Here is a 9490-nt window from a genome sequence, read left to right on the forward strand (position 1 = left end):
TGGACAATCTCCTGGTGACCCCATAGGACCACCTCCAGCAAGGAAACTTTAATTACACAGGTCAGCCTTGCAAGTCCTTTTTTCTCATATTTTTGCTGTACTTGTTTAAAATGTTTTGCAGAACTAGTCCCGAAGCTGCAGAGGTTAACTTGTGGTAGGGTAGGCAATCCTAGATGTTTGCAGCTTCCTGCAAGAATGGGCAAGTTTGGTCCCACATTTAAAGCCTTTGTTGTGTGTTAGATGTGCCGGTAAGGCTGCAGCAGCAGCAAAGCAAAATAGCTGCTGCAGTCAGGGTAATTTTGAGACATCATCTGGGCACAGGAGTTTGCACCTTCTACTTAAGCAAGAAAAGGGCATAAGTGGCTCTGCAAGTTATGTTTTGTAATGTTTCATGGACAGCTTTCAGGGAGGTTCACGTTTGGAGGAGGAGTTTCTCAATTCCTCCTGGAAACGAGGGGCAAATCAAGAGCAGGAGACAGTTTTCTTAGGTCTGATCCTAGTCCCTATCCCCTAAATTACTTTCTTTGACCTGAACTGTACCCACTGGGCACATGTCCCATCCTGAAAGTCAGATGGCCCCTTGTTACCTACACAAATCAGGAGTATTCACGAATAGTATCCACCCAATTGAGTGCACAATCAGAGAATGTCATTTATATGGACGTTATCCTTAAGGAGTCTGTTTTCTGAGCAATTTCATCCTTCCCTAAGGGAATAAACCTTGTAACTTTAAACAAAACCATAACAGAACCTCAAGTCTGCAAAGGAGATAAAAATCCAGACTAAAATAATTTTTTAAACAATTTGGGAAAAAAAAGCTGAGCTAAGTAGCTGTACCAGCACAACGCTATTCCCTTCTAAACACTCCCATGATGGGAACTTTATAAAAGCAACCAATCATCAACTTCAAATTATTTAAAATAGAAGCTGTCCCTTGGGACGTCTCACTTCCCATTGCAGTTAGGGAGCTATGCCTGTCCCAGCTCTGATCAAATAACATCCCCGGGGCAAGCCCATGATTTGCCTGCTCAGAAAGGTAGATTTAGTAAATTATTTATGGTGTGTTTAGTGGCCTTTTAAAGCAATTCAGTAGCAGAATATGGGGAAGAGCCAGCCCGTAGGAATAAAACCCTTTGTGCGGATGGTGGCAAAAGCTTCAAAATACAAAGCAATCAGGGAGCCTGGCCATTATTAACCTCCCCTGAAACCCTAACACTGCAAAAATAACCCCCACATTCTCTCTTGTTGCAAAGTCTTGCACATATGGGAAAGGGCTGGGAACCAGACAGGCAGAGATGGCAGATCTCCTCCCTTTGGGCGGCCTCAGATCAGATTTGATTGATAACAAAGCCCCACCCAGGGTTTTGTAACCACTCTAAACTGGCAGAAATTGGCACTTCTGCCAAAAGAAGCCTCCTCCGCTCCCAGCTGCTTGTTCCCTCCCTTGTGCTGGCACAAAGATTGGAGTGGCTTGCATAAATGAGCTAGGACAGGCTGCTCTGAATTAAAATTAATTCAGCACATGCAGAGGAAAAGCTGATTTTTAGTATAGGGAAGCCATGTATCCACCACTCCCACAAAACCCAACCTCAGGAAAGAGTGAGCTAAAAGCAGTGGGGCCCGTTTTGCCAATCTACACCAAAATATGTAACTAGAAAAAGCAAAGTATAGGGCAAGGCAGCGCTGCAGGGTCTTGGGCCACTTGGGATCCTCCTCGGATGCTCATTGGATCCCTGTAAGGAGAGCATTGGTAGGGGGGGGGGACATCCAGAGGAGCCAAGGTGCCATTTTAAGTGTGAACTGGATCTTCTCCAGGGAGCAGGAGTGGAGCATCCTGCCTCGGGGCAAACAGTTGGCATAGTTTCACATACCTCCCCTGAGATGCATGCAGGGGGCAAAGGAGAGAAAAGGGTGCTGCATCATCGCTAAAACAAACACTTCTTTTTTTTTCTTTTCAGCCCACCATGAGGAAGCACTACCCATTTAGCTGCCTCACCACTCGGTGCCTGTTACAAGCAACACGTCTGAAAGCTACAGGAATTTGCAGCACTTGTTCTTTCTTCATAGAGCTACGCTTGTATGACACTTGTTTGTAAGTCTAATTTAATTAAAAAAACAGTAAAAAGTGAGTGCAGGGTTTTGATGCTGCACCAGCAGAGTGTCTGCATGTGAGAAAACACCCCAGGGAGGGTAGCACATTTAAGAGAAATTAAATTGTCCCATTCAGCCCAGAATAAACATGGTGCTAATCCCTCTAATGGCCTTAAACATCACCCAAACTGCGGATCCAGTGACAAGCATGCAATAGGACCCAATTAAGCTGCTCAGACATTTGAAATCATGGCCTCATCAGCTTTGGTTTAGTTTGGAGGCTCTTGATGGCTTTCCATAAACTTGCTGAGACAAGCTAAAACCCCAAACTTTAAGCGCTGCACCAGCAGATTGCACAGACCTGATGACAGGGTGAGTGGGAGGCACTGGTGTTTCTGCTGCCTGCTCACCCGAGCACGTTTATGAGGGCACAGGGGTCTTCTGGGATCCCTGGATCCTCCAGCATTGCCTAAAATACCCAGCACTGTCTGGGATCCATTTGCAGGAGCATCATGTATAGGATAGCAGAGAATTATTCTCTCTGGGGGCACCTGTGAGCCTCAGCTGGAGCATTACATCAAGCTTTTGGGGAGACACATTAGAAAAAAGGTAAGAATCCTGATGGAAGCAAAAAATCTAAAGAGTTAAGGTTTAACAAACATCACCCATAAAGAAAAGCTGAAAGATTTTCAGGTTTTGATTTAAAAAAAAAAAAACAAAAAAAAAACAAAAAAAAAACAAAAAACAAACAAAGGAAATAATACTAGAAACAGATATCTAATTAAGTGTGCTTGACATTGCAACAAAGGACATTCAAGGTACAGCTCAGGAAATTTTTTCCAACTATCCAAAGAAGAGGTTACCTGGTGAATATGGGAAGCTTTGAGGTAAGTGCGTTGGGATGGTCGAGACGTTCTGAACACTGCTGTGGGCTCTGATTCAGGTGTCCTCCTCAGCTTGTTTTCAGCCTTTCTTCCTACAGTCCTGTCAGCTCCATGGTGCCTTGCATGTGTAGTCCCAACATCAGTGGCTGTCCCCTGCATCCTTTCATTGAAGCATCACGAAAAAAAAGAGTCCGGAGCTGACTGACCAGTTCCCTCCTGTGCCAGCACCTGCACTTGTACAGCTATGGCATGGACTCACGGGATGTGATCTGGCTGCAGAGCAATTTATCCTTATCCTCCTCCTCCTCCTCCTCCTTCTCCTTCTAGTTTAGTTTTCAGCTTTACCTGGTCGCTAATAAGGTTCACCATGCAATCTCAGGAGTGTAAGTGATGGGACAGAAGTTCATGGGATAAGAGCAGTGCAGGGAGCACTTTCTAGGCAGTAGCTTGGATCTGTATTTCTCTAACCTAAGCACAAACCCACGCTGTTTCAGAACGCCTGTGGCTGTGAGTCCAGCTGATCACAAGATGAAAGCCACTGATTTAGAAAGAAAACCCAAATCTGAGCTGCAGCTGCTGAGAAACTCTACCTCCCATTTTGACCCGTCTCATGGCTGACCAGATAACTGTTTCTGGGAAATGCATTGCTCAGGTGGTAGGGGCTCACCCAGACAGGGAAGCTGGTGGGACCTGTACAGGCACTTAGGAGGAAGATGGGGTATCTGAATTTGCTGTGGAAGGATGCCAGGAGCCAATGTAAGGCTTCAGGAGGAGGCGTGACACAGGCCAAGCAGCAGGCAGAGGAGATAATTTTAGCAGCAGCAGCTTGCTGGCTAGACTGAAGCAATACAAAGATTAAAAAAAAAAACCCAACAAAACACAAAACCAAAACAAACTACCCCAAAAACAACAGAAAGGAAGAAAATTGACCACAGAAAGGATTGCAGGACAGGTTTTCATTAGAGACGAGGAACAATTAACACCATTGTACAAGACAGTGGTGAAAACTAATGTGCAATGGTGTGCATGATGTGTGAGATAAATTCAGATTGGAAGAGGTGTAGGGAATGGTTTCTGAGATACTCTGGAGAATGGAGAGCCTCTCACTAGAGGTGCCTGAAACAGCTGACTTTTCTTAGCCTTCCACACCGAGATATGATACAGCTACTCTCTGCAAACGTGTCAGAGGAAGGAAGGAATATTGCAGGAAAAGGAAGACCTATTCAAGCACAAATCAATGAATCATAGAGTGGTTTGGGTTGCAAGGGACCTTCAAAGATTATCTGGTCCAAATCCCCTGCCATGGGCAGGGATACCTTCCACTAGATCAGATTGCTCTAAAGTCCCGTCCAAGCTGGCCTTGAACACTTCCAGGGATGAAGCATCCACAGCTGCTCTGGACAACCTCCTCCAGTGTTTCACCACCCCCATCACAAATAATTTCTTCCTTATCTCCAATCTAAATCTACTGTCTTTCAGTTTAAAACTGTTGACCCTCATCCTGTCACTACATGCCCTACTAAAAAGTCTGTCCCCATCTTTCTTATAAACCCTCTTTATATATTGAAAATCCACTATGAGGTCTCCCCAGAGCCTTCTCTTCTTCAGGCTGAACTACCCCAGCTCTCTCAGACTTTCTCCACAGCAGAGGGATTCCAGCCCTTGGACCATTTCTGTGTCCCTCTTCCGGACCTGTTCCAACAGGTCCATGTCTGTCTTGTGCTGAAGACCCCAGAGCTGGATGCAGTGGTCCAGGGGGTGTTTTCACCATAGCAGAGTAGAGGAGCAGAATCCCCTCCCTCAACCTGCTGGCCACGCTGCTTTGGATCTAGCCCAGGAGACAGTTGCTTTCAGGGCTGCGAGCACACATTGCCAGGTCATGTCCCATTTCTCACCCACCAGTATCCTCAAGTCTTTCTCCCCAGGGCTGCTCTCAATCCCTCCATCCCCCAGCCTGTACTGATACTGGGGATTGACCCATCCCAGGTGCAGGACTCTGCAGTACAAAAGGCAGTATTGCATTATTACGTTTAGCCTTGAAACTAAAGACACCTCTAATCATCCTAAGAACCAGAGCCCAAAACAAGTGGGCTTATATGGAAGAAGTGAGCAGAGGGCTGAACTCAGGCTCCAAGGAGATTGCACCCTGTGTCCTGCAGCCCTGCAACCCTGCCATGCAGTGGAGACCTGCCACAGATGCAAATGAATGCAAATAAACCCCCTCGTCTGTGGTCAAGAAGTTGAGCAGTAATTCCTCCCAGGCTCACCATCCAGGAGCTTATGTTTTGTCTTTTTCTGTCCCAATTCTGCTTTTAACCTGTTTGAAGCACCAGTTCATCAGTCTCAGCCCTTCCTGACATTGTCTTAGGCTCTGTGTGCTGCTGTAATTTGGAGCACAACTCATACAGCAACCCACGGACATACTCATCCTCCAGCTGCAAGAGAAGCTCAGCAGCTATTTACCGCTGAAAAAAGTTACTTGTTCTCCAAAAAAGTTTTTGCTATTTTAACTTGAGGGGAAAAAACTGCTTCCCAAGGGCAAACAAACTCTAGAATTGCTTTTTTGCTGATAAAAGCAAGACTCAGGAGTGTGGGCTCAAGGGAAGGAGATGTCTCTTGGGTTAGATGGAAAACAGAGACGAAAATGTCAGTAACAGGAAAAGAAACTGCTGCACAATCCTAAAGGCAAAGCCACTGTCATTTATCAAGTGGGCACTAGTTTTCTGCTGTGATGTCTATTTTTTGGCCCTCTTTCTTGCCTGTGGTTTCGCTGCTGGTGGATGAGCTGCACGCAGACCTAAATACATGTATTTGAGGAAAGGGAGAAATCAGAACAATGATCTGTGTACTTCCACATCACTATCATTCCCAGCCAGGGCAATTATTTTCTGAGATATGTGGAGTAGGGACAGAGAGCAAAGCCTCTTTTTTCCCCACCATGCTCACCTGCAGAACTCAGGATGGTTTGAGCTCGCATGGACCAACGACAAACCATAAACCTTACTAAGCAGCAAAAGCATTTACACCTCAATTAATCTGACAACATCCCAAGTCCTCTGCTTTGTGGGGCCGGGGATCCAGTGGGCTAAATGACACCCCACATCAAAATGCATTTTCCTTTACTGAGTGAGGAGGTGTCTGTGACCACAGTGACTCACAGGAACCCACCGGCTCCTGGAAATGGAAACATGGCTGTTTCCATTGCAGTGAATGTGTCATTTCCAAAGGGTATGATGGTGCTACCAACCCGGCATGAGACCATGGCAGCATCTCCATAACTATTTGTTCACATGAAAAAAAAATTTATTGGTCCAGCTTCAGTTGTGAAGGAGGGAGGACTTTGCTTCCCAAGTGCTTTGGGCATTGGACTTTTCCCTGTTTGGAAAAGTTAAGAAAGTCCATACACTGACAATTATAAATATTTGCATTAGAAATACACTTTGCCCATTCAGCTTGCACTGCTGACCAGCATTGCTTGGCGGAGCTCTGCTGGAGAGCATGCTTAGCCAGGGATCTGTGCTTATCCTGGTCTAGTGCGGTTACAACACTAGCTGCCATTGCGACATTCCCATGTTGCACGACCTGCCACTCAGGGGTTCATTGCTAAAAACATTTGCACATCCTCTTGGCACAACGAGGTTTCGGGAATTTCACAATACCACCAAAGAAGGGGGAAGCAAACTGTTCTCAACAAATACCGAGTTGTGAGTTAGTGACTGAGCAGTGGCATTTGCTGGATCTCACAGCAGCTATTGAAGGAAAAGTGGCATTGGCTATTACTTTGCAAACCCTGGCAGAGACTAAAGGATGCTCAGGAAGAAGGTGGTGAAATTCTGAGACCTTTCTGGGTTTGTTTTGACCTGACTGCTCTCCCACTGGGGGCTTGGGAGCTCTGCAGACAGCACCAAGTCACCGGGACATTGGTGAGCTGTGAGCAAAGCAGAGGCTAATGCTGACATCCAGCAGTAACTGTCAACCATGGAAAGCCACAGAGGCAATTAAGCTTGCTTGATGCCTCCTGTTCCTCTACCCCTTCCAGCCTCCATAGGGTGCTTTGCTTTGGTAACGGCTGGCTTACAGCTTTGCTCCAGAGAAGCTAAAATTAAAACAGTGACTCCATTGCAGACTGAAAACAGAGCATTCCTTCTCCGCCCGCGTGCTTTGGATGGACATCAGAAGCCAAACCCAGGCTGTTAAATCCCCTGTGTAAAAACAATATTCTATTCTGATCCTCAATCCACCACGGCTCGCTGCGGTCAGGATGTTCAGTTCCCAGACTTGCGTTCAGGGGGCTCCAAAATGGGATTTGCCTAGAAATGAAAAACATAAACACAAGAAGCCAGTATCTCTGCAGCTTATTGCCTTAAACAAAAGCTTATTCTGCTCCAGAGAAGGGGGAAAAAAGAAGTTAATTCATGGATAAAGAAAGAAAAAAACCCAAATCTTCAGGATCTCTTTCACCCCATATTGTCCCCTAATTCTTTGGGAAAGGGAAGTTTTGCACTCAGCCAGAGCAAAGATGGAGATCTCTCCCAGCTCTCCAATCAGCCAAGGCCCTTAGTGTGGGACTAGCCCTCATGGGTGTAAAAGCCTAAATACCCCAGTCCTGAGTCACTACCAGGTGGTGCAAAGCTGCTCCCTGGGCATCCAGCCCCAATGAGGTAACAGAATCACAGAATCATGAAATGTTTTTTGTTGGGAGGTAGCTTTGAAGGTCATCTAGTCCAACCCTCTTGCCCTGAGCAGGGACATCTCCCAATGGATCAGGTTGCTTAAAGTGCCATCTAGCCTGATACTGAACTCTTCCTGTGATGGAGCATCCACAACTTCTCTGGGCATCCCGGTCTGGTGTTTCACCACCCTCATCATAAATAATTTCTTCCTTATGTCTTATTTAAACTACCCTCTCTCAGTTTAAAATGATTGCCCCTTGTCTTAAGTCTTCAGGCCATGGTTAAAAGTCTCTCTTCATCTCTCTTATGAACCCCCGTTATATATTGAAAATCCACTATGAGGTCTCCCCAGAGCCTTCTCTTCTTCAGGCTGAACTACCCCAGCTCTCTCAGCCTTTCTCCACAGCAGAGGGATTCCAGCCCTCGGACCATTTCTGTGTTCCTCTTCCAGACCTGTTCCAACAGGTCCATGTCTGTCTTGTGCTGAAGACCCCAGAGCTGGATGCAGTGGTCCAGGGGGTGTTTTCACCATAGCAGAGTAGAGGAGCAGAATCCCCTCCCTCAACCTGCTGGCCACGCTACTTTGGATCTAGCCCAGAAGACAGTTGCTTTCAGGGCTGCGAGCACACATTGCCAGGTCATGTCCCATTTCTCACCCACCAGTATCCTCAAGTCTTTCTCCCCAGGGCTGCTCTCAATCCCTCCATCCCCCAGCCTGTACTGATACTGGGTATTGACCCAACCTTGCACTTGACCTCATTGAACTTCATGAGGTTCACATGGGCCAAATCCTGCCAGGGCTGCCAGAATACCTGTCCCTGCAATGGCAATTGGAAACAGCATTGGCAAAACCCAGCAAGATGGTGCTTTGCTCTGACGTACCAGTTCCATCATTGTTTTTGGAAGGATGAAGGTACAATTTGCAGCCCCTCGTATGTGTGAGCATCAGGATGTGTTGGCACATTCCATGCCATGACAGTGGAGACCCCAGTGGTTTCCAGTGGATCCGTACATGCCACCACCATAGAGGCCATCGCCACACCTCAGCTCTTGCTGCAATTTGAATGGGCACACACACGGAAGGAACATTTCTCCTGACCCTACATCCTCCCCAAAGCTGGGACATGTCCCTTGCTTGGTGGCAATGCTGTGCTGCTCCTGCTTCACTGCAGGGCTCTGGGTTCCTCTGAGATCAGAAGATCAGATATGGCTGGGGGAGAGGGAGAGGAAAGGCAGTGTTTCCAGCAAGAGGAGAATTAAAAAAAAGGTAAGGCTTCTTCTTCGTGGAGGAGAGAAAACGTCTCCCGTAAGCAGGGAGTGAACCTGCAGACCAGAAGGATCTTGGCAGCCTGTGGGGAAAGAGTAAGGATTTTAGAGGGCTCAGGCCAACTCTTAACATGTCCCTTATTTAATGAGTAAAATGGTTTTTCAGGGATTTTAGGCCTGAAATGGTCTGCACAGCTTCCTGTTCACAGCAGCTCCTGTGTCCTCCCTCCCACAAGGGCCTTTGGCAAGCCCTGGTTCTGCAGAGCCTCCATCACCAGGATCCCCAGGTGCCTAAGCCTCCATCACTGGCACCCCTGGGTGCCTGAATCACCAACACCAGGACCTCCGGGTTCCTGAGCCTTCATCACCAGGATCCCCAGGTATCTGAGCATTCATCACCTGGAACTCGAGGTGTCTGAGCCTCCCTCACCAGGAATCCCAGCTGCCTGAACCACCAACATCTGGAATCCCGAGTGCCTGAGCCTCTGTCACTGCCACCCCTGGATGCCTGAGCCTTCATTGCACGTATCCCCAGGTGCCTGAACAACCAACACCAGGACCTCCAGTTTCCTAAGC

The sequence above is a fragment of the Falco punctatus genome, assembly GCF_963210335.1.
Source record: "Falco punctatus genome assembly, chromosome: 3".
NCBI classification, from domain to species: Eukaryota; Metazoa; Chordata; class Aves; order Falconiformes; family Falconidae; genus Falco; species Falco punctatus.